Source organism: Lathyrus oleraceus, chromosome 5 (genome assembly GCF_024323335.1).
Source record: "Lathyrus oleraceus cultivar Zhongwan6 chromosome 5, CAAS_Psat_ZW6_1.0, whole genome shotgun sequence".
NCBI lineage: Eukaryota > Viridiplantae > Streptophyta > Magnoliopsida > Fabales > Fabaceae > Lathyrus > Lathyrus oleraceus.
Window position 1 is genome coordinate 1,701,661 of NC_066583.1, and position 26,904 is coordinate 1,728,564.

Consider the following 26,904-nt stretch of genomic DNA (forward strand, 5'->3'; position numbering starts at 1 on the left):
GATGAGATAGCTTGTTGGAGAAGTTACTCAAGATACCCAGTCAAACTAGGGTTACCAAGGCAAATCACCCTCAAACTCTTGAAGAAAACTTGACCAATATGACATGTAGAGAACATTGGGACTCATATATGATGTTCATAACCATTATTGGATCAATTCTTGGTTGTTCTCTTTGTTCATGAGGGTCTCAAACCCTAGATGTGATCTTGATGAATCAAGGAGATCATGCCCTTCCTACTAAAGAGTTAAGCAAATGCAAGTACATATTTTTGGTTTTTTGGTCAGTAAAATGATAATATACAAGTATGATATAATCACAAAATGCTTGGTGGTCTCTCCCAAAACAACCCAATGAAAAGAGGGGTAAGGAGGATCCCAAGGTATGATCCCAATGCTTATGCTTATGATGGAATTGCATGAGGGATCTTAGGGTCAAAATTGAGGTCTTACAACAACCTGACCGCTTTCTTCTTATTATCAACCAAATTTATTTTCTTTCGCATTTGAGCCTGAAAACCCCCCAATTTACTCTTATACACGCATTGCACAGATGTATCTTGTTAAATAGGAGACCCTATGAATTTGATCTTATTTTATTACTACGACATTATCGGTATAAGCAAATATCAGAATTATTGTCACAGAAGATAGGAATATCACTCTCTTTTAGTTGTATCTTAATTGTATCTAAGCTATTCCAACACGGGAAATGATACCTTAATTATATTTAAGACTCTTCGAGGATACTAGAGCAGTATCTCTAAGAAAAAATGAGATTCTTCAGATTAATGAAGTAGTATCTCAAATAGATAAATGAGAATCCCTGAATCAACGAAGCAACATCTTACATGATATAATCAAGATATTCCAACACGGGGAATGACACCTTAATTATATCTAAAACTCTTTAAGGATACTAGAGTAGTATCTCTAAGAACAACTGAGGTTCTTCATATTAATGAAGCAGTATCTCAAATAGATAAATGAGATTCTCCAAATCAACGAAGCAGCATCTTACATGATATAATCAAGATATTCCAACATGGGGAATGATACCTTAATTGTATCTAAGACTCTTCGAGGATATTAGAGCAGTGTCTCTAAGAACAAATGAGACTCTTCAGATTAATGAAGCAATATCTCAAGCAGATAAATAAGATCCTCTGAATCAACAAAGCAGAATTTTACATGATATAATCAAGATGTTCCAACACAGGGAATGATACCTTAATTGTATCTAAGACTCTTCGAGGATACTAGAGCAGTATCTCTAAGAACAAATGAGATTCTTCAAATTAATGAAGCAGTATCTCAAACAGATAAATGAGATTCTCCAAATCAATGAAACAACATCTTACATGATGTAATCAAGATATTCCAACACGGGGAATGATACCTTAATTGTATCCAAGACTCTTCGAGGATACTATAGCAATATTTCTAAGAACCAATGAGATTCTTCAGATTAATGAAGCAGTATCTCAAATAGATAAATGAGATTCTTTGAATCAACAAAGCAATATTTTATATGATATAATCAATTATTTCAACATGGGAAATGATACCTTAATTGTATCTAAGACTCTTCGAGGATACTAGAGCATTGTCTCTAAGAAAAAATGAGATTCTTCAGATTAATGAAGCAGTATCTTAAACAGATAAATCAGATTCTCCGAATCAATGAAGCAACATCTTACATGATATAGTCAAGATATTCCAACACAGGGAATGATACCTTAATTGTATCTAAGACTCTTCGAGGATACTAGAGCAGTATCTCTAAGAAAAAATGAGATTCTTCATATTAAAGAAGTAGTATCTCAAGAGATAAATGAGATTCTCCGATTTAACAAAGCAGCATCTTACATGATATAATCAAGATATTCCAACACGGGGAATGACACCTTAATTGTATCTAAGACTCTTCGAGGATACTAGAGTAGTATCTCTAAGAATAAATGAGATTCTTCAGATTAATGAAGCAGTATCTCAAACAGATAAATGAGATTCTCTGAATCAATAAAGCATCATCTTACATGATATAATCAAGATATTCCAACACGGGGAATGATACCTTAATTGTATCTAAGACTCTTCGAGGATACTAGAGCAATATCTCTAAGAACAAATGAGACTCTTCAGATTAATGAAGTAGTATCTCAAGAAGATAAATGAGATTCTCAGAATCAACGAAGCAACATCTTACATGATATAATCAAGATATTCCAACACGGGGAATGATACCTTAATTGTATCTAAGACTCTTCGAGGATACTAGAGCAACATCTCTAAGAACAAATGAGATTCTTCAAATTAATGAAGCAGTATCTCTAATGTTCATCTGTTGGGGGAAATAGTTCAGAAAATACTTCCTTTGGAGGAGATTTATTGGAAAAGTTCTGCAGGGGAAAATCTCATAAGAGATTTTTTAGGGTAACCTCTGCTTGGGGAGTAATGACAGCAAAGATATTGGGGAATATCACTATCAACCATAAAGTTGAAAAGTGACTTGCTGGGAAATAGTTCCACGAGCATGTGCAGGGTAATAAAATTTATGTTTTGAATGAGGACCGTCCTGGATATTTGTGATTGACCTTGGATCCTGAATTATGTTATGTTTGATGTTTTGATGTTCCATTTTGGATGGAAGTACCATGCATGGAATGATGCATGAGATGTATGCAAGTATGCGTTTGCTGGGGATATTTAGGATGTGCATGCAAGAATGTGACTAATTTTGTTCATTTTTTATGAAACTCTCCATTGCGGTAGGAGTATTATGCATGGGTATGTTGAGGATTGATACGACTCTTATTTTGGTAAGAATGATATGCATGAATAAGGTGAACAATAACTCTTAATTCCAATGACTCTTCCCATTTTGGGTGAGATTTATGCATGTTTGTGCATATGAGAGTGCAGATGATGATTGGGTATGTTTTTTTTAAATTGCTCTCCCTCTTTGAAGATAAGGGTTCTTTTGGTGCCCCGGGTTTTGATTTTATGAAGATGCCAACGGTGTAGACTTTTGTTATCGGGAGACCAATGAACATTGGGCTTCAGGATTTTGGGTAGTTGGACATACATTTGGGAATTTTGAATTATAGAGGGGTTTAGACTTTTCAAAACTCGATACTTTAGCGACGCTATACTTAGGTTTGCATTATGAATGCCCCTGTCGAATTACACTAGAGACTTATCGGTGATAGGCTGCACATGAGTACATTCCCAAAGGACTTTGAGTTGTTGGTAATGAAAACGACCATGGTTGTCTACAAATGATCTGACATCTTTACGCAACGAGAACAATCTTGGAGACTGTGAGTCTCCCTTTTTGATATCTTAAGAGTAATTTTATCATTTGTTCAAATGTTTTTTTTTATTTTCCCCAAAATTTAAAATAATGCTTATAAAAAAATAAAGGCATTTTGCAAACAAACAGATAGAATAAAAATAATTTGGGAACAATTTTGATGAGAAAATTTCTCTTTTTATTGATTTAACCCTTGAGTGGGTAATTATACATAAAGATGAAATTCCTTAATAAGGTAATTGTTGTGTATGAAAAATATATAATGGTGTCGTACCTCGAGGAAAATGAGAGACACGACTTTAAGCGAAGCGCAATCGCACACTCACAATGATGGACTGAATAGAGTCGCCACCGAACTTTATTTATTCCTAAAAAGGAAAGGGGAAATATCGATAAAACCCAAGACAAAACGACAATGATGTTGTTCGTCGCAACCAAATCAGGGTTCGGGAGTCGATTACGCAAGGGGAAGGTATTAGCACCCCTCACGTCCATTGTACTCAACGGGAACCATTAGGTTAGTTGTGTGCATTAGTGTTAGTTTGAAATGTTAGGCTTTTCAAGTTATTAGGTGGGAAAGAAATAATAAAAGAGAGGAGAATATTTTTGGATTTTTGACGAAGGACTAAACCTAAGTTTTTTATTAGTGGGCCTGACAAGATTTACAAATCCTGCTCCTACGTATCTCAATAGAGAAATCAAGGCTTACGTAGTTCTGGATAGAAAAATGTTTGTTTGTTGGTCGATTTTAGCAAAATCTACTTTGTGTCAAATCGACGAAAACATTGTTGGACTACCTAAAACAGGTGGAGAAACATTGCCTTACATTGTTTTGAAAAAAAGTACCTTTCGTTTTGAAAAAAGGTTTAAGAGTCAATCGCACGACGGCGAGAAAAAGAAATTAATCGGTTTGATGTGTTTTGAGTAATGGCGAGAACTTGGATGGCGAGATATCCATCTCGAATCCTAGTCTCAGGAGTGCGTGGTATCCACCACGTTCCATTTCCATCTTATTTGCAAAAATGTTTAATAAGAATTAAGTGTTTTGAGGTTTGATTGAGAAAGGGTTTGAAGAAACCGCATTGACAATTTTAAATGATGACGAGAGCTAAGATAGGCGAGACATCCATCTCGAACCCTAGTCTCAGGAGTGCACGGTATACACCGTGTTCCATTTCCATCTTTACTTAAAAAGTGTTAAGGTAGGAATTAAGTATTTTTTGAGTTTGAAAGACGAGTACTTATGACCGGCAAGCTCTTACAACTTGTGTCTAATACTCGAGACTACATCTAGATATTCCACCCAGGTAGTCTGTTTCTTTCCAATTTGTTAAGGAAATGGTTCGAATATTTACGAATGTTTTGGAGGGAAGACAAATATTTATGGCTTGCAAGCTCTTACAGCTTGAGCCTAATATTCGGGATTATAACTGGATATTCCATCCAGGATAATCTTTTTCTTCAAATTTTATTAAGAAGATGGTTTGAGATATTTACAGGTGTTTTGGAGAGAAGACGAATATTTATGGCTTACAAGCTCTTACAGCTTGAGCCCAATATTCAGGATTATAACTGGATACTCCATCCAGGATAATCTTTTTCTTCAAATTTTAATAAAAAGATACGTTTGAATAGAAGGATTAATGTGAATGTTTGAGGTGTTGGTCAATTAAGTTGATATGTCGTATAAGTTCGTGGAGAATATGCCCAAAAGTAAGCCGAACGAAATAAATAAATAAATAAACAAATTATTTATAACACATTTAAAAATTAAACCGGAAAGAATAAAATCAAACAAGCGTACAAAAAGGAGGGCTAGATAAAAAGGTACAAAAATGGTAAAATAAATAGTAAGAAGTTATACAAATTTAAATAAATAGCAAGCATAAAAATGAAAATATGAAGATATGTTATTCCCAAGTATCGAACCCATCCCACTAAAGAAAGTGAAATTGCTTCCTCTCCATTCGACCACTTATGTTCATTTGTTTCCTTAATAACAAATTAAATATATAAACAAGAATAAATCAAGATAAATTAAAATAAAAAATAAAATAAAAAACTACTAAAACGAGATGGGCTGCTGGGTTATTTTAGAGCAAAACCCAACCTAAGCAAAGGGTCCCAAACAGTATGGGCCTGGGTCGGTGAAGGCCCATTTTCCAAACTGACCCAAATGGCCGGATCTATCTGGTAAGCCTCTTCCTATTCCGCAGGAAGACGCGTGGGAGACAAAATCCCAACGATCACATGGGGACAACAATATCAACGCAATCATGAACCCTAAGCAAAATAGGGGTTGGCGCTGGATACTGAAGAACAAGAAGAAGCGAGGAATCTACCGGATCGGGATATTTTGGAGACGAATGAACAGGTATACGATCTCCTACACTTCTTGCTTCTTCGAGCTTTGGGAGTGGATTTCGAAAACAGGGCCACCAGTAGTACCACCGTCTTCTTTCTCTGAGTTCGCTAATGCTAATGGCTTTTTGTGAAGCTTTTCTCCCAGAACTCTTGCTAACCTCTCCTTTTTTTGTTATTGAACAACTTTTTTTGGCCGCTGAATTATTAGGGTTTTTCGCTCTCAGTCGCCGTCCAATCCTCTAGGGTTTTTCTCAGTAGCCGTCGACTTCTCTCTAGGGTTTTTTCGTGGTCGTCCTCTGGTGGAGGAGGAGGCTTCTTTTATACTCACCCTGTTTAGGGTTTTTGAGCTGGCTATGGAGATCAAAAGGGTAATGCTCTTGGAAGTGCTTTAGGGTGCTCACAGTTTGTCTACATTATTCGGTGTTTGATCTGGAATAGGTAATACAAATCCTATACTTTCTTCTTTGAATTTGTCCTAATTCCTTTTTGGGTTATTTGTTAACTTTTACCGCCGGTAAAGGGCTTTTTTACCGCTGTGAATTTACCGGAATATTCCTGTGTGGTTTGATGCTTTGCAGGATCCTAAGTCATTGTTATCATTATCCAACACGGGAGAATCTCGTTGGACATTTCCAGAAGTTTAAGAATCAACACCTGAATCACTGCAAATTTCCTCCTTGCCAGCTTGTTGTAAAGATGAAGACTGAAATTCACCATTATGCAGCTGTGTGTCTCGCTGAACATGTAAAACTGAGCTTCCTTCATTCTTGTCACTTTTGATATCTCTATTTCCTCTACTACTGACTGCTTTTCGTTTTCTTCTTTGTATGGAAGTAACAGGACTTCTGAATTTTGAACTTGTATAAGAGCCTCGTATTCGAGTATTGATGTCAGGATCTTTCAATGAGGTAACAATTTGGGCTTGATGTCTTTTTATGATATCTTGCACATCTGTAATCATCAACATTCTAGTCCAAGCCAAGATAACGAATATTTGGTTCCCGGACAGCAATAAATTTTTCAAGAGCCACACATTGAGACATCAACTCCTTTTCAGCATCAAGATGCATTACCAGGGCAAGGGCTTCAAAAAGAACAGCATGGGAAGCATTGTTTTGTTTACATTTCTCACAACATCGATTCCCATCAGTATCCTTTGCAAGACCTCAAACAATGATCTTCTGGTATTTGGATTCACAAGTGCAAGAACATTCACAGTGTTATCATTTTTTCAGGTGCTATACTATGACGCCCATCCCTTGCCACTTGCCTCTTTATTGGCTCATTACGCTTAGAAACTTAATTTGGTGCTTGCAACATCAGAGGACAGAGGTGGCGTGCTGCTGATGGAATCAGGCTTAGGTTTGGACAATAGGATATGACAGACCAACAGCAGCTGGCTGCAATTCGTAACCCATAAATCCCATGCAGCAGGGGGAGCCATAAGCTTTGCAGGATTTCTATCAGGAAGAGAACGTCCTACCGTGGTGATCGCCGCACCAGTAACATGTTGAAACAGGACCAGCGTATGCTGAAACTATTTCATCTTTCGTGAAACTGTCTTCCCGAGAGCCAATCTTATGAAGATCAAAGCCTACGGAAGGTGTTTGAGAAATCCTGCCAATGTGATGCTCGTTCAATACTAAAGGTACAATTACATTGATTGGGATACACTTTATTTTCATCTTTTGTATTTTCTTTTCTTTTTATGCTGCGACTTCATTGTCGGGGCAGGCTGTTGCATGCTGCCTGAAAAAAACCTTTGAATTGTTATGGTTGGCCATAATGAATGTTGTAACCAGAATGAAACAAGACCCCGTGCAATGAATTGCTAGCGCATGAGATGCATTTGGCATTGGTATTTCCGCTCTTCTCTATCCATGGAAAAAAATTCTGTTGGAGGAACATTGCATTTACTTCTCTTGACTTCGTAGCCGGCTACTGAAGATCCTATGAATAAAACCTTTATCAAAAGCAAGAGGTGATTCGCTGGTCAAACCAGAAGGTAGGCAACATTTATGCATCGACTCGAATAAGTTTACCATATACTCATGTGCATTCTCTTGCTTACATTTTCGAAAATTGCATGATATGTTCCGCAGGTTTACAACCATGTCTGCGGGCGATGGATCATGAAAACCAGTTGACGTTAAAGAAATGGAAATAGAAACTGTCCTGAAGTGAACAACGAATAAGATTTTCTCGAGGTTGCTTGGTCCAGTGTTAATGACCAACAACTAATTTATTGTATCATTTGTAATGCTTGTCTCTTGTGTAGGAGTTGAAGAAGAAAGTGGACCGCCAAACAGGGAGCTTGTCTGGCGTGGAAATGGCTGCGCCATTATAGGATTTGGTCTTGATGGAGAAATATAAACTGCTGGTCCAGAATTAACAACAGATTCTGCAGAAGATCGTCCTATTCGCAATGTTAACATAGTTCGACCTTGTTCAAGTAGAAGTGCACCCAAATGATGCATAGCAATTCCTATCTCTACTGACTCAGACTGTATTTGACCTCTTACACCTAGATCAGCAGATGTTCCCTCTCGCTCCATACGTCCTGCAATATGAGATAGCGCAGAAACAGCTTGACCACCAAGCAACTGTTCTGCACGATGCAATACAGTGGTCAATGCTTCAAGTGTTGGCAACCCTTGTGTATTAGAAGGCAATTCTACCCGTTGATCTCCAGAGTTAGTTGAAAATATATTTGGCCCATAACCGTTTTGTGATAGTATCCGTTCCATGCGATTTATGAACTCAGACAAAGTGTTCAGTGAATCAGGAATTGGTGCATTGAAAGAAGGAATGGGTATTGCTCCTGCGACAGTAGGAATCTGAACAACATGAGGCATCGGTTGGAATTATTTTTTCTTGTAATTTTGGAGTGCCTGCAGTGTTGGACATTACTGCTTTTGTTTTTCACTTGCAGCTTTTTTCAAATGCATTTTCTTTTATTTTTTAGTGTAAATTGCTTAATGGTTTAAGTGATTTTGTTCCAATTCCTATTTTTTGGTGTAATGGATTTAGTGCACATCATCCTCACTGTATGACTTTATACAAAACTTTGCATTATCATAGTTAAGAGGGAAATCCATCTTCAATATCATTTTAAACTTTAGTGAAAATGCAGAAAACTTCATAACTAAAGACGTTTCATGCCTTGATTGTTACACTGCACAAGCACAAACCAGATGGCCTTATGTCTGAAGTTTGCCATTTTGATCCCAAAGCTGCATTTGGATCATACATCTCAACGCTAGAGAGACTGTCACCATTCACTCCATAGCCTCCAGCTATATAAACCAAGCCGTTCACTTCGGCACAAGCGAAGTCATAACGGGCCACATTCATGTTTGCTATTCTGCTCCAACTATTAATCTTTCTCCAGAGTCTCACCAGTTAAACTAAGATTGCTTTTGCTTCTTGTGTGATTTGACTTATCTTGATTGACCAAATTGGTGAAACACATATTTGACTTTATAAATCTTTTTTTTTTTAACAATAAAGCCAGGCATTTGTCAGATGTAGCACGAGAATTTAGAGGGAATTAACTAAATAATGCTCAAAATGATATACTGAGAATCCAAAATTATATAACTAAAGAAATTCATGAAATCCTTCACCAATTGGGATTCTACCAGACCAGAGCATAAAAGATGTTGCAGAACGAATCACTTGAGCAGTATAATCGGATGATTTTCGATGCTGTGTTTAGTCTGATTCAAATTCCATAACAACGATTTTTCTCTTACAGTGATTCTTCTTACTTGCTTTCTGCCAATTATTTCTCAAGCTGCTAGCGTTAGATCCTTCTCCGCACAAATCCCGAATATCAAAACAGGCCATAGAACTTGCCAAGACTTAGCCACCCTTAACTTCCATTTTCTTCAATTCAACTCCAAGGAAAATGAAGATGCGGATTTAGAATAAGAAAAATGGAGGTTTGTGTGGCGAAGGTGGATGTAGTAAATGGAAAATGGATAGGGATAGATAGGAGAAATTTATTTTTTCATGAATGAGTGGAAGATGAATATGGATGATGACCTAATGTAATGTTTTGTACTTTACATAGGAATTCATTAGAAGAGTGGGTGAGAACTAAAAAATATGCCAATGAAAAATGAATGGTCACATGGATGAATAATTGTAATAAAAGATGAATAATGTTTTATGAGGGAGACAAAATATGGATTAAAATTGGACATGAGAATGAAAGTCATGACATTTCAACTGATTCTATCAAAATATAACAAACATCTAAAGCCCAAATAGAGAGGTAAAAATCTAATAGTCATGGAATGGTAAGTAGCGGCAATGTCTAAACAATCCGTGTAGGTGGATAGAAAAAATTCTGTTGGAGGAACATTGCATTTACTTCTTTTGACTTCGTAGCCGGCTACTGAAGATCCTATGAATAAAACCTTTATCAAAAGCAACAGGTGATTCGCTGGTCAAACCAGAAGGTAGGCAACATTTATGCATCGACTCGAATAAGTTTACCATATACTCATGTGCATTCTCTTGCTTACATTTTCGAAAATTGCATGATATGTTCCGCAGGTTTACAACCATGTCTGCGGGCGATGGATCATGAAAACCAGTTGACGTTAAAGAAATGGAAATAGAAACTGTCCTGAAGTGAACAACGAATAAGATTTTCTCGAGGTTGCTTGGTCAAGTGTTAATGACCAACAACTAATTTATTGTATCATTTGTAATGCTTGTCTCTTGTGTAGGAGTTGAAGAAGAAAGTGGACCGCCAAACAGGGAGCTTGTCTGGCGTGGAAATGGCTGCGCCATTATAGGATTTGGTCTTGATGCAGAAATATAAACTGCTGGTCCATAATGAACAACAGATTCTGCAGAAGATCGTCCTATTCGCAATGTTAACATAGTTCGACCTTGTTCAAGTAGAAGTGCACCCAAATGCTGCATAGCAATTCCTATCTCTACTGACTCAGACTGTATTTGACCTCTTACACCTAGATCAGCAGATGTTCCCTCTCGCTCCATACGTCCTGCAATATGAGATAGCGCAGAAACAGCTTGACCACCAAGCAACTGTTCTGCACGATGCAATACAGTGGTCAATGCTTCAAGTGTTGGCAACCCTTGTGTATTGGAAGGCAATTCTACCCGTTGATCTCCAAAGTTAGTTGAAAATATATTTGGCCCATAACCGTTTTGTGATAGTATCCGTTCCATGCGATTTATGAACTCAGACAGAGTGTTCAGTGAATCAGGAATTGGTGCATTGAAAGAAGGAATGGGTATTGCTCCTGCGACAGTAGGAATCTGAACAACACGAGGCATCGGTTGGAATTATTTTTTCTTGTAATTTTGGAGTGCCTGCAGTGTTGGACATTACTGCTTCTGTTTTTCACTTGCAGCTTTTTTCAAATGCATTTTCTTTTATTTTTTAGTGTAAATTGCTTAATGGTTTAAGTGATTTTGTTCCAATTCCTATTTTTTGGTGTAATAGATTTAGTGCACATCATCCTCACTGTATGACTTTATACAAAACTTTGCATTATCATAGTTAAGAGGGAAATCCATCTTCAATATCATTTTAAACTTTAGTGAAAATGCAGAAAACTTCATAACTAAAGACGTTTCATGCCTTGATTGTTACACTGCACAAGCACAAACCAGATGGCCTTATGTCTGAAGTTTGCCATTTTGATCCCAAAGCTGCATTTGATTCATACATCTCAACGCTAGAGAGGCTGTCACCATTCACTCCATAGCCTCCAACTATATAAACCAAGCCGTTCACTTCGGCACAAGCGAAGTCATAACGGGCCACATTCATGTTTGCTATTCTGCTCCAACTATTAATCTTTCTCCAGAGTCTCACCAGTTAAACTAAGATTGCTTTTGCTTCTTGTGTGAGTTGACTTATCTTGATTGACCAAATTGGTGAAACACATATTTGACTTTATAAATCTTTTTTTTTTTAACAATAAAGCCAGGCATTTGTCAGATGTAGCACGAGAATTTAGAGGGAATTAACTAAATAATGCTCAAAATGATATACTGAGAATCCAAAATTGTATAACTAAAGAAATTCATGAAATCCTTCACCAATTGGGATTCTACCAGACCAGAGCATAAAAGATGTTGCAGAACGAATCACTTGAGCAGTATAATCGGATGATTTTCGATGCTGTGTTTAGTCTGATTCAAATTCCATAACAACGATTTTTCTCTTACAGTGATTCTTCTTACTTGCTTTCTGCCAATTATTTCTCAAGCTGCTAGCGTTAGATATGTTCATCCTAACCGGTGACGGATTTTCTCTTCTATGGTATTCTATCCAGTAACTGATAGATATAATCCCTATTTTTGCTCCTCATCAGAGTCGATCCTTGATATGTTCATCCTAACTGATGACGGGTCTTCTCTTTGATTGGTTTTCTACCCAGTAATCGGTAGTTGTAAATCCTACTTTGTCCCCTATTTCAGAGTCGATCCTTGATATGTTCATCCTAACCGATGACGGGTCTTCTCTTTGGTTGGTTTTCTACCCAGTAGTCGGTAGTTGTAAATCCTATTTTCCTCCTCACAGAGTCTATCCTTGATATGTTCATCTTAACCGGGGACGGATTTTCTCTTTCTCTCACTCAAAGCCTTCATTCATAACAGCTAGCACTGCGATTGAAGGAATCCGTTCGTGTGGACTGAGTAGAGACGTTGTCATCGTTCAACGTTCGTGATCGCTCCGTGGATTTGTATCCAAGGTTTTGATCGTTACAAGAGATCTGCACCAAAGGTTTGAATCGCCATAAGAGGTAACGATTCTATCACTGATCATGCCCATTCGTAAGGATCACTAAATGGAGAAATTTTTAAATTCCGCTGCGCCTTGGATGGCAATTCTCCTTCAATTACGATATCAAATGTTTCCTCCAAAGTCAGATTTACCCTCCTGGGGCATCTTTGAAAGATAAGAAGACTTTGAGAAGATTAGCCGGTAATTTTTACTTGAATGGTGATATACTGTACAAGAGAAACTTCGACATGGTTTTGATCAGATGCGTGGATAGAAACGAAGCAAACTTGTCGATGACTGAAGTGCATGAAGGTTCATTTGGTACTCATTCCAATGGACATGCAATGGCGAAAAAGATGTTGCGAGCAGGTTACTATTGGCTGACAATGGAATCTGACTGTTGCAAATTTATGAATAAGTGTCATAAGTGTCAAATTTATGCTGATAAGATTCATGTTCCTCCGACACTATTGAATGTTATTTATTCCCCATGGCCCTTCTCCATGTGGGGAATTGATATGATTGGGATGATTGAGCCCAAAGCTTCAAATGGACATCGTTTCATTTTAGTGGCAATTTACTACTTCACAAAATAGGTTGAAGCGGCATCGTATGCGAATGTGACCAGGCAAGTTATTGTAAGGTTTATCAAGAATCAGATCATATGCCGTTATGGTGTGCCAAGTAAGATCATTACTGACAATGGATCAAACTTGAATAATAATATGGTGAAAGCTCTTTGCGAGGACTTCAAGATTGCACATCATAATTCTTCTCCCTACAGACCCAAGATGAATGGGGCTGTTGAAGCTGCGAACAAAAACATCAAGAAGATTATCCAGAAGATGGTTGTCACATATAAGGATTGGCATGAGATGCTCCCATTTACTTTGCATGGGTATCGTACATCCATCCGCACTTCAACAGGGGTAACCCTTTTCTCTCTTGTTTATGGTATGGAAGCAGTGCTCCCCGTAGAGGTTAAGATTCCTTCATTACGTGTGCTCATGGAAGCCAAGTTGACTGAGGCTGAATGGTGTCAGACCAGGTTTGATCAGTTGAATTTGATTGAAGAGAAGAGATTGACTTCCATGTGTCATGGTCAGTTGTATCAGCAAAGGATGAAGAAAGCTTTTGATAAAAAGGTCAAACCTCGAGTGTTCAGAGAAGGTGACCTTGTGCTCAAGAAGATTTTGACGTTCAAGCCAGATTCCAGAGGAAAATGGACTCCTAATTATCAAGGCCCATATGTTGTTAAGAGAGCCTTTTCAGGTGGTGCATTGATTCTTACAACTATGGATGTTGAAGAGTTCACTCGTCCTGTGAACGCAGATGCAGTCAAGAAATACTTCGCCTAAAAAAAATAAAAGAACAACTCGCTAAGTTGAAAACCCGAAAGGGCGGCTTAGGAAAAAATGAGCGTCTCGGTGGATTGAAAACCCGAAAGGGCGATCCAGGCAAAAAATTAGAGACATAAAACAGAAAGAATTTCCCGATAAGTTGAGTACCACACCTTGGGGCAACTTATGCAAAAATCAGGGATTATGGCAAGTAATTGCATTCTGCTGATCTTCAGATTTTGAAGACTTGATTGAGCACAAGGGTTGACATCAATTCATCCCCAACAGCGGTCAAGAGCACAGTGGATATCAAGAGTTGGTAGAAGGATTAAGGATCATTTGTATTCAATGTAACCATTTTTCCATGTAAGTTACCATTTTCAACTTTGTAAAATCCATGGAATCTCATTATTTACAGACTACCATTCCATTAAATAAAGTTGAGCTTTTATCCAAATTGTTTCTACTCTTATTTACTTCAGCCAATAGTTTAAATTTTATTATGATCATTTTGAAATTAAATTTTTAAATCAAAATCAAGTTTTTTCTTAAATATATAAAAGCAAGAATTTTTCTAAAGTAAGTAAAAGGAATATCAACGGCATTTCAATGGATAACAAGTCCTTAAGTGCGAAACATCAAAGGTTCCCCAAGCAGTTAATCCTTCGGGTATCCCTAGACGTTTGTGTTGATTCAGTTCCTCGGCGGAGTGTTTGATCCTCAGTGGAATTTCTTTCCTTGTCCCCAGCTAAGTTGGTTGATTCAGATACCTTACGGCGTTTTGTTTTCACCGACAGAGTTTCTGCTCTTCCCCAGCAGATTTTGTACATCCCCAGCGAAGTTCGTATTTCCTCGGCAGGGTTGATCTTCAGAGATGGTTGATTTTCCCTAGTATATCGCATTGGTTTCCCCACCAATCGCCATTCAACTTGCTCCCATTCAGAGTTTCCTCCTGGTTTCTAAGCAGCTTTTGTTATGATTATTCTCTGTAGGGTTGTCTCCCATTTTTATGGTGTTGACCTAAAATTCCCCATAGATTGGATGTTCTGTCCTCAGCAGATCTCCTCCTTCCCAGCTAGGTTTGAACCTTTGGGATGTTGATCTCTTTGCTCTCCAGCAGTTGTCTCCATATTTTGTGGATTGACCGAGGATTATACCGAGGGTTCAAATTCTTTGCGACACCTTTATATCCTTTGTGGTCGTTTTGTAAGCATAATCATCATATATACATATACATATACAATCATATAATTTCATAATTGCATACCCTGCATCTTCATATTTGATTTGTTTGAGATTCTTATGGCGGTATTTTATCCCCATACCAAATCTGGTGTCTGTCCTCCTTCAATTGTAGAGTGTCAGCCCCTTAACCAGAAAGACTTTAACCTTTCTCCTTTTCCCCACTGAGTTTGTTTCCTCGTGGATGGTTGTTATTTCAGTTTCCTCCCCAGTTGATTTTCTGGATGGAATTACTCCCCTTGAGTTATGTCTTATTGGGTTGAGTCTTGATTGACCGTTTTCTTTCTAGCTCTTACCTAGATAGATGTTTTGGTCCCCTGAGAGTCTATTACCCAGTAACTGGTAATATTCTTCTTCGTTTGCAGTTTGTTACTTCTTGCCCACTACCTGGAAAAAATACCCTTTTTTCTCCTCAGTAGAGTCCCTAGTGGATCTATTTCCCAGGAAGTATATCCTTGACATGATCATCCTAACCAGTGACAAATATCTTTCTTTCCTCTGCCTGAGTCTATCCTTGATATGTTCACTTTAACCGGTGACAGGTATTCTCATTCTTTTAGTATTCTACCAGTAAAAAGGTAGTTGTAATCCCTATTTTGTTCCCCAGAGAGTTAATCCTTGATATGTTCATCTTAACCGATGACGGGTTTTCTTCTCCTTGTGGTTTTCTGCCCAGTAACCGGTAGTTGTAAATCCTACTTTTCCCCTCTGCGGAGTCTATCCTTAATATGTTCATCCTAAACGATGACAGATTTTCTTCCCTATCGAGTTTATCCTTGATATGTTCATCCTAACCGGTGACGGATTTTCTCTTCTATGGTATTCTATCCAGTAACTGATAGATATAATCCCTATTTTTGCTCCTCATCAGAGTCGATCCTTGATATGTTCATCCTAACTGATGACGGGTCTTCTCTTTGATTGGTTTTCTACCCAGTAATCGGTAGTTGTAAATCCTACTTTGTCCCCTATTTCAGAGTCGATCCTTGATATGTTCATCCTAACCGATGACGGGTCTTCTCTTTGGTTGGTTTTCTACCCAGTAGTCGGTAGTTGTAAATCCTATTTTCCTCCTCACAGAGTCTATCCTTGATATGTTCATCTTAACCGGGGACGGATTTTCTCTTTCTCTCACTCAAAGCCTTCATTCATAACAGCTAGCACTGCGATTGAAGGAATCCGTTCGTGTGGACTGAGTAGAGACGTTGTCATCGTTCAACGTTCGTGATCGCTCAGTGGATTTGTATCCAAGGTTTTGATCGTTACAAGAGATCTGCACCAAAGGTTTGAATCTCCACAAGAGGTAACGATTCTATCACTGATCATGCCCATTCGTAAGGATCACTAAATGGAGAAATTTTTAAATTCCGCTGCGCCTTGGATGGCAATTCTCCTTCAATTACGATATCAAATGTTTCCTCCAAAGTCAGATTTACCCTCCTGGGGCATCTTTGAAAGATAAGAAGACTTTGAGAAGATTAGCCGGTAATTTTTACTTGAATGGTGATATACTGTACAAGAGAAACTTCGACATGGTTTTGATCAGATGCGTGGATAGAAACGAAGCAAACTTGTCGATGACTGAAGTGCATGAAGGTTCATTTGGTACTCATTCCAATGGACATGCAATGGCGAAAAAGATGTTGCGAGCAGGTTACTATTGGCTGACAATGGAATCTGACTGTTGCAAATTTATGAATAAGTGTCATAAGTGTCAAATTTATGCTGATAAGATTCATGTTCCTCCGACACTATTGAATGTTATTTATTCCCCATGGCCCTTCTCCATGTGGGGAATTGATATGATTGGGATGATTGAGCCCAAAGCTTCAAATGGACATCGTTTCATTTTAGTGGCAATTTACTACTTCACAAAATAGGTTGAAGCGGCATCGTATGCGAATGTGACCAGGCAAGTTATTGTAAGGTTTATCAAGAATCAGATCATATGCCGTTATGGTGTGCCAAGTAAGATCATTACTGACAATGGATCAAACTTGAATAATAATATGGTGAAAGCTCTTTGCGAGGACTTCAAGATTGCACATCATAATTCTTCTCCCTACAGACCCAAGATGAATGGGGCTGTTGAAGCTGCGAACAAAAACATCAAGAAGATTATCCAGAAGATGGTTGTCACATATAAGGATTGGCATGAGATGCTCCCATTTACTTTGCATGGGTATCGTACATCCATCCGCACTTCAACAGGGGTAACCCTTTTCTCTCTTGTTTATGGTATGGAAGCAGTGCTCCCCGTAGAGGTTAAGATTCCTTCATTACGTGTGCTCATGGAAGCCAAGTTGACTGAGGCTGAATGGTGTCAGACCAGGTTTGATCAGTTGAATTTGATTGAAGAGAAGAGATTGACTTCCATGTGTCATGGTCAGTTGTATCAGCAAAGGATGAAGAAAGCTTTTGATAAAAAGGTCAAACCTCGAGTGTTCAGAGAAGGTGACCTTGTGCTCAAGAAGATTTTGACGTTCAAGCCAGATTCCAGAGGAAAATGGACTCCTAATTATCAAGGCCCATATGTTGTTAAGAGAGCCTTTTCAGGTGGTGCATTGATTCTTACAACTATGGATGTTGAAGAGTTCACTCGTCCTGTGAACGCAGATGCAGTCAAGAAATACTTCGCCTAAAAAAAATAAAAGAACAACTCGCTAAGTTGAAAACCCGAAAGGGCGGCTTAGGAAAAAATGAGCGTCTCGGTGGATTGAAAACCCGAAAGGGCGATCCAGGCAAAAAATTAGAGACATAAAACAGAAAGAATTTCCCGATAAGTTGAGTACCACACCTTGGGGCAACTTATGCAAAAATCAGGGATTATGGCAAGTAATTGCATTCTGCTGATCTTCAGATTTTGAAGACTTGATTGAGCACAAGGGTTGACATCAGTTCATCCCCAACAGCGGTCAAGAGCACAGTGGATATCAAGAGTTGGTAGAAGGATTAAGGATCATTTGTATTCAATGTAACCATTTTTCCATGTAAGTTACCATTTTCAACTTTGTAAAATCCATGGAGTCTCATTATTTACAGACTACCATTCCATTAAATAAAGTTGAGCTTTTATCCAAATTGTTTCTACTCTTATTTACTTCAGCCAATAGTTTAAATTTTATTATGATCATTTTGAAATTAAATTTTTAAATCAAAATCAAGTTTTTTCTTAAATATATAAAAGCAAGAATTTTTCTAAAGTAAGTAAAAGGAATATCAACGGCATTTCAATGGATAGCAAGTCCTTAAGTGCGAAACATCAAAGGTTCCCCAAGTAGTTAATCCTTCGGGTATCCCTAGACGTTTGTGTTGATTCAGTTCCTCGGCGGAGTGTTTGATCCTCAGTGGAATTTCTTTCCTTGTCCCCAGCTAAGTTGGTTGATTCAGATACCTTACGGCGTGTTGTTTTCACCGACAGAGTTTCTGCTCTTCCCCAGCGGATTTTGTACATCCCCAGCGAAGTTCGTATTTCCTCGGCAAGGTTGATCTCCAGAGATGGTTGATTTTCCCCAGTATATCGCATTGGTTTCCCCACCAATCGCCATTCAACTTGCTCCCATTCAGAGTTTCCTCCTGGTTTCTAAGCAGCTTTTGTTATGATTATTCTCTGTAGGGTTGTCTCCCATTTTTATGGTGTTGACCTAAAATTCCCCATAGATTGGATGTTCTGTCCTCAGCAGATCTCCTCCTTCCCAGCTAGGTTTGAACCTTTGGGATGTTGATCTCTTTGCTCTCCAGCAGTTGTCTCCATATTTTGTGGATTGACCGAGGATTATACCGAGGGTTCAAATTCTTTGCGACACCTTTATATCCTTTGTGGTCGTTTTGTAAGCATAATCATCATATATACATATACATATACAATCATATAATTTCATAATTGCATACCCTGCATCTTCATATTTGATTTGTTTGAGATTCTTATGGCGGTATTTTATCCCCATACCAAATCTGGTGTCTGTCCTCCTTCAACTGTAGAGTGTCAGCCCCTTAACCAGAAAGACTTTAACCTTTCTCCTTTTCCCCACTGAGTTTGTTTCCTCGTGGATGGTTGTTATTTCAGTTTCCTCCCCAGTTGATTTTCTGGATGGAATTACTCCCCTTGAGTTATGTCTTATTGGGTTGAGTCTTGATTGACCGTTTTCTTTCTAGCTCTTACCTAGATAGATGTTTTGGTCCCCTGAGAGTCTATTACCCAGTAACTGGTAATATTCTTCTTAGTTTGCAGTTTGTTACTTCTTGCCCACTACCTGGAAAAAGTACCCTTTTTTTCTCCTCAGTAGAGTCCCTAGTGGATCTATTTCCCAGGAAGTATATCCTTGACATGATCATCCTAACCAGTGACAAATATCTTTCTTTCCTCTGCCTGAGTCTATCCTTGATATGTTCACTTTAACCGGTGACAGGTATTCTCATTCTTTTAGTATTCTACCCAGTAAAAAGGTAGTTGTAATCCCTATTTTGTTCCCCAGAGAGTTAATCCTTGATATGTTCATCTTAACCGATGACGGGTTTTCTTCTCCTTGTGGTTTTCTGCCCAGTAACCGGTAGTTGTAAATCCTACTTTTCCCCTGTGCGAAGTCTATCCTTAATATGTTCATCCTAAACGATGACGGATTTTCTTCCCTATCGAGTTTATCCTTGATATGTTCATCCTAACCGGTGACGGATTTTCTCTTCTATGGTATTCTATCCAGTAACTGATAGATATAATCCCTATTTTTGCTCCTCATCAGAGTCGATCCTTGATATGTTCATCCTAACTGATGACGGGTCTTCTCTTTGATTGGTTTTCTACCCAGTAATCGGTAGTTGTAAATCCTACTTTGTCCCCTATTTCAGAGTCGATCCTTGATATGTTCATCCTAACCGATGACGGGTCTTCTCTTTGGTTGGTTTTCTACCCAGTAGTCGGTAGTTGTAAATCCTATTTTCCTCCTCATAGAGTCTATCCTTGATATGTTCATCTTAACCGGGGACGGATTTTCTCTTTCTCTCACTCAAAGCCTTCATTGATAACAGCTAGCACTGTGATTGAAGGAATCCGTTCGTGTGGACTGAGTAGAGACGTTGTCATCATTCAACGTTCGTGATCGCTCCGTGGATTTGTATCCAAGGTGTCGCATTACGCGAAAAACCGGCGGGAAAATAAGAACAACAGAGCCGCCACCGTGCGTTATTTATCCCAAAAGAGGGAAAGGAAACGCTCAGAGTAAACCTGGAAAAAGCATGGCCTCGCGACCAAAGAGAATGGGATCGGGAGTCGGTTATGCGAAGGGAAGGTATTAGCACCCCTACGCATCCGTCGTACTCGACGGGATCCACGCACAATAGGAAGGAAAATGGTTGCTAAAACACTGCTCACAAACATCTACACAGGCTGAAAGAGACACAAGAAAACAAACGAGACTGACTCGGCAGGATATCGCATCCTGGGCCTACTTAGTCTATCGGGCATAGACATCAGAGTCAAAGTAGTTCGGACTGGGGAAAAACATGCTCGCTAGGACGTCGCATCCTATGCATACGTATCTTCTTGGACGAAGAAGAATCAGAGCATTCGTAGCTCGGCTAACACGCACACACAACAAAACAGACACAAGAAATCGACTGCCAATCGCTGGACTTACGTCAAACTCCACACAAACATGGGCAAACATGGAACCCGAATGCCAATCGCTGGACTTACATCAGCTTCCGAACCACAACACACCCACACTAGAAACCAGATGCCACTTGATGGACTTATACCGGACTCCAAGCACACAACAAGAGGATGTGGAATGCTTATCGCTGGGCTTACATCCATCTCCTAACACCAACACAGGAAGAAGAAGGGTCTCGATTGCAACTAGGGCAAGAGAAGGGGAAGGTCTCAATCGCAACGAGGGCGAGAGAAAAGAAGTAGCGTTAGTCGTTAGTCAAACTCGACAAGACATCGCATCTCGTGCCTACGTATCTCATCTGGACATGAGAATCAGAGTTGCCGTAGTTCGGCTAAACTATTCTTGTTGGTTTGTGTTTTTTAAGTGGACGACGTCACTACGCAATCTACTGGATGCTCGACCTTTGGAGACTTACTCACCTGTAGTAGAAGGAGTTGACGTATCCTTAAGAGGGGATAATGTTTGTTTGTGTTTTTAGGAAAGCTCAAGCAAGAAAGGAAGTCCTATACGAAGGAACCGTGCTACCTTAATTGACATGCAAACGAGACTACGCGGAGTCTAGCAAACCTAGGGGATACAATCACACCACACAAGCACATACAACATGAAGTAAACACACCAACAAGGGGCTCAAACATCAAGGCTAGGCTTTAGTCGAGGGGTCATGTCAACCTCGACAAACAAGCCTCTGTATCAGGGTGAGGTTAGCTCTTAACCTTGACATTGAGAGTCAAGGTGAAGCTGATGAAAGGTGAGTGAAGATGAGACTTCACAGCTCTTATCCCTGGTCAGGGAGAGCTTTAGACAATGAAGTGTGGGTCCAGAAACTGGGAACCCTTCTACACTTAAGACACTGACTCAACTGTACAACTGTACAAGATCTTGGGTTACTGTCCTCAATGCATCAACACAGTGGTGTGAGCAGAGGGGCGACTCAACAGAATAGCGGGAGATAGATTGCATATCTATTTTATCCGCCAATTGCCTCATAGAGGTCTTTACCTGCTTGGGGACAAAAGTAAACAAGCACAAACATCGCCTCTTAAGGAGGACTCCAGACAGGTGCCTGGCCAGGTAACAAGCCAGGTCTTCTAGACTACATGGAGACAAGAGATTCTACCTCAACGCTTAAGCAAAGCAAAGCAATAGCAAGTTCTCAAAGGAACTAAAGCGACTATGGTACCTGAAATCAATCAAATATAATCAGTATTCAAGTCACAAAGTCAAAACAAACAGCATAAGAACCAACAGACACACAATCAATCACATGTGCAAAGCACAAGCTCAAGGCAAGTGAGCTAAGCATCCTACAAAATAGAACAAGTTAGTTCATAACAATCAACCAAACTCAATCAACTTGCATTAATCTCCTTAAAGCATTTGCTTCCTAACCTGAAAAGCAAACTCAAACATGAGAAACAAGACCACTAGGACAAGCCTAGGGTCAAAAGGAGGTGAAAAATCCAAAACAGCAAGTGAAAATTATCCAAAATCAAGATCAAACAATTAATAATCCAACCCAAGTGGTTTCACATTCATATCATTCATCATTATCATTTCATGAAAGAAAAAGCACCAAACATGCAATTTAGAACCTCAAAGGACCAAACAGAATGATCACAGTCAAATCAATACCAAAACATTTCAACAAATCCTCAAAAAATTCATGATCAAACAGCATTCATAACATGTCAATCATACCAAATTTCAGCTCATTTGGACCAAGGAAAGCAAGTCAATGAAATTCAAAAATTTCAGACAAGTTTAAACAAGTCAATACAAGGCATCAAAACATGCATTCACTTCAACCAATCATAAAACAGAGACAAAACATGATAAATGAATGGGATTAAAACCATGATGCCCTTCAAGATGTCCACCATACACATGTCAAATTTCACATCCATCCAATTAATAACCAGAATTTCACAAATCAAATGGGAACATGTATCACAAAAAGTCAACAAATGACTAAACAGAAAATAAAATCCCAATCAAATAGGAAATGCCTTCAAAAATTCCATAAAACTTCACATGTATTCTCAACCTTCATAAGTATTCTCATACAAAAATCCAGCTCAATTCAAGTTCAACAAGCATTGCAAATAAAATCAGGAAGATGTACAAGACATGACATGGCACAAAATGTAACACCTCCAAAGATTATATCACAACTCTCAATCCAGGAACTCAAAAATTACAAACCACATACGAAAATGTCCATTAAGGTCTCTAGTTTAAGCACAAAAAATTTCATGAATTTCTAATGATGCATCATCATTTTATGAGCAAAAGAGTGAGCATGGTGCAAGCAAACACATGTTCATACAAACCCTAGGCCATTCCAGAAATTTCACGTGCACAATTTCCACAAAAATCACCAAAAAACACTAGACAGGGCAAGGATCATGGTGCAAAAAAATCTCACATTATTTGGACTAATGGTTTGGGAGATGTGAATTTTTGAATGTAAGGAAAAAATAAAAAAACATGAAATGGAGGCATGTGAATCATATGGAGGCAAGGAAATTAATTCAAAAGGCCAAAAGCGAAAATGACACAGCCAGGACTCGAAGGGAGTCCACTTTTAAACAGCCTAGCGCACTAACACTCCCAGCGTGAACAGTAGCACGAAATTTGGATTAAACAAGGCCTTTTTTGAAATTTTTCAAATGTTCTTCATGTTCTTCACACATTCATAGGTCCAAGAACAAATCTCCACCAAATTGGACAAACTTTATATCAATGGAAAGGTCTCACAACGTACATCATGAATCTATAATTATTTTAGCCTAATTCCTCCTAAATAAAAGAAATTCGATAGCAAACATAAACATGCATGAAACTTCAAATCATCATAACTTCCTTGTTTCTCAACCAAATTTAGTGGTTCAAAGTGCAGAATTCTCTACTAAACAAGATCTATCCAAAGCATCAATCAATTTCAAGAATCATTGAAGTCGAAAACTCACCTTAATTTGAGGACAGTTGCTAAATCGCGTGTTTTAGGCCTTGAAATGTGAAAACAGAACTTCTATGATGCCCTTAGAAGTGAATGGAACAAGTTTTGTTGCTCAATTACGCACGATCTTGATGAAATCTTGAATTGCCATTGTTGCACCTCACTTTAACAATCCAAAATTTGGCTTGGAAATGATGAAATCTTGCTTCAATTAGCTTCAATAATGCATGTGGATGATGAAACAATGAAGATCTAAGCAAGGTTTTTGAAGAAATTGCAAAAAAAGTGAAGATGAAAAGTTGAGAGAATTGGAGATTTTGGATCTAGATCTGAAATTCTGTTATGGTTAATCAAAAAACAGTTACAACTTAGTTTATATATGTTATGTTAATAATGTTAGTCATCAAGATTAGTGTTAATGAAGTGGATTAGTGAAAAATGCATTTTTATGCTAAATGGACAATTAGTAATTCACCCTCACTCATGTAAAACCAATGTAACAGTGGAATTTTTCTGGTTTGAGCAAGTTACAAATAGCATATGTGAGCTAGTGCAAAAGGAATGGAGTGAAAATAATGAATATTTCTCAAAATCACTTTTTCCCTCCACTTTTTAAAATTAAGTCCACTTGAAAAATGACCTTTTTATGTGATGATTTTTGATGAAATGTAATGATGCAATGTGATAGTACATGTCAAATGTGACTTGCTCAAAAAAGAATCACCCAATTTGGCCTTTCCATTCAAAAGTTATGACACTTTGAATTTCAACTTTTTCTGAAGATGATTTGATCATAACTTGCCAACCACACATGAGAAATGAGTGTTCTTGGACTTTTTGGAAATGGGAGATCAAGATCTTCAACTTTCATGTTGGACAAGATTCCATTTGAAGCTTTTATGATGATGTAAATTTGAGGAGAAGAACTTTCCATTTTTGGCAGTTTCCAATTACAAGTCACTTTCTATTTTTGGAAAGTTTCCATCTGACTTTATTTTCTTCAACCTTGATCTTTGATATGTCAAATGAGACTTATGTGGACATGAATGAAGCCTTTCAAACCATCTCCCACCTTCAAATCCCTAAAATCAGGCACAGTTGACCACAGTTGACTTTCTAGGGTTTCAGTTGAAATTCAACCTGACCGATGACTTCTGAGCATCCAATCTTTGGCCAAACCACTTCACAATGATCACATAATCATATGAACTTGATAAACCAACCCTAGGGCTTTGTCTCCATGGAAATGCACTTGCTTGCTTGATTGACTGATCTCCTGATCATCTTGACCTAATCTTGTCTGATGACTTGCACTTGGGCAAAGGACAATGCAATGTTATGCAATGGACTATGTTATGTTAATGACCTAATATGAAATGAATGTACAAAATGGGAGGTGCAAATTTGAGGTGCTACAGCTGCCCCTATTCAATCAACTGGGAACCCAAACGGATGAGAGCAACGGCTGTCAGACTTTCAGGGTAAACAGGGATTGAATACCAAGAACCGTAGAAATTTGCACAGTGCAGGGATCCAACAACGGAAACGTCCACTGGGATCTGATATTTACTGCTGGGGATTTTGATTTTTCTGATTCTTTTTCTTCTCAAAGGTATCACCACCTCCAGACATCTCAAGACGATGAATGGGAACAGAAATCACAACTAGATGCCAACGGACAACTAGGAAAAACTCGACGTTTACCAAGACCAACGGAGAGGTAACCAGACATCAACGGACGACGGATGAACTGGGAAGGATACAACCACATGTCAGCGGACATAGTGGGAAAAACTCGACGTTTACCAAGACCAACGGAGAGGTAAATCAACTGGGGACGACCAGGAAAAACTCGACGTTTACCAGAACCAATGGAGAGGTAACCAGACATCAACGGACGACGGATGAACTGGGAAAACTCGACCAGACGTCAACGGACGAACGGGAGAAGCTCGACGTTTATCGACACCAACGGAGAAGGAGACCAGACATCAACGGACGACGGATGAACTGGGAAGGACTCGACCAGACGTCAACGGACGAAAGGGAGAAGCTCGACGTTTATCGACACCAACGGAGAAAGAGACCAGACATCAACGGACGACGGATGAACTGGGAAAGATACAACTAGATATCAACGGATAACTAGGAAAAACTCGACGTTTATCGACACCAACGGAGAAAGAGACCAGACATCAACGGACGACGGATGAACTGGGAAGGACTCGACCAGACGTCAACGGACGAAAGGGAGAAGCTCGACGTTTATCGACACCAACGGAGAAGGAGACCAGACATCAACGGACGACGGATGAACTGGGAAAGATACAACTAGATATCAACGGATAACTAGGAAAAACTCGACATTTATCGACACCAACGGAGAAGGAGACCAGACATCAACGGACGACGGATGAACTGGGAAGGACTCGACCAGACGTCAACGGACGAAAGGGAGAAGCTCGACGTTTATCGACACCAACGGAGAGGAGAAGCCACTTCACTAAGGAAGGGGTGTAACCACCGGAAACTGAATAGGACGTCAACCGACGACTCTACTGGGGATTCTGGCTGGGAAGCAACCAGACATTAACGAATGACTGGAGAATAGGATACGCATTCAGACGTCAACGGACGAATGAGAAAAACTCAACGTTTACCGAAACCAACGGAGAGGTAACTCTGCATGGGGAAAAGTACAACTAGACGTCATCGGACGAATAGGAAAAACTCGACGTTTATCGACACCAACGGAGAGGAGGAAACTCTGAGGGGAATCATCTGGTATTACCAAATGATCTGTGGGGAACAAGCAACCATACGTCAACGGACACATAGGAAAAACTCGACGTTTATCGACACCAACGGAGAGGAGGAAACTCTGAGGGGAATCATCTGATATTACCAAATGATCTGTGGGGAACAAGCAACCATACATCAACGGACGCATAGGAAAAACTCGACGTTTATCGACACCAACGGAGAGGAGGAAACTCTGAGGGGAATCATCTGGTATTACCAAATGATCTGTGGGGAACAAGCAACCATACGTCAATGGACGCATAGGAAAAACTCGACGTTTATCGACACCAACGGAGAGGAGGAAACTCTGAGGGAAATCATCTAGTATTACCAAATGATCTGTGGGGAACAAGCAACCATACGTCAACGGACGCATAGGAAAAACTCGACGTTTATCGACACCAATGGAGAGGAGGATACTCTGGGGAGAGAGAACA

The 26,904-nt window shown here is 39.0% G+C and overlaps 1 long non-coding RNA gene across 3 annotated transcripts; it reads left to right on the forward strand.

The window, feature by feature from the left end:
* The first annotated feature begins 5,503 nt into the window (after positions 1-5,503).
* Positions 5,504-10,596, forward strand: LOC127086456 (uncharacterized). Of its 3 annotated transcripts, none has more exons than XR_007789484.1 (8): positions 5,504-5,687; positions 5,886-6,115; positions 6,256-6,421; positions 6,518-6,585; positions 6,687-7,325; positions 7,412-7,682; positions 10,241-10,345; positions 10,417-10,596. It is a non-coding gene; the product is annotated as an uncharacterized LOC127086456 (long non-coding RNA). The 3 variants fall into 3 exon arrangements; XR_007789482.1 differs by having other exon boundaries at positions 7,480-7,682; positions 10,417-10,595; XR_007789483.1 differs by lacking the exon at positions 10,241-10,345 and adding an exon at positions 7,780-7,884 and having other exon boundaries at positions 7,480-7,682; positions 10,417-10,526.
* The last annotated feature ends 16,308 nt before the right edge of the window (positions 10,597-26,904 follow it).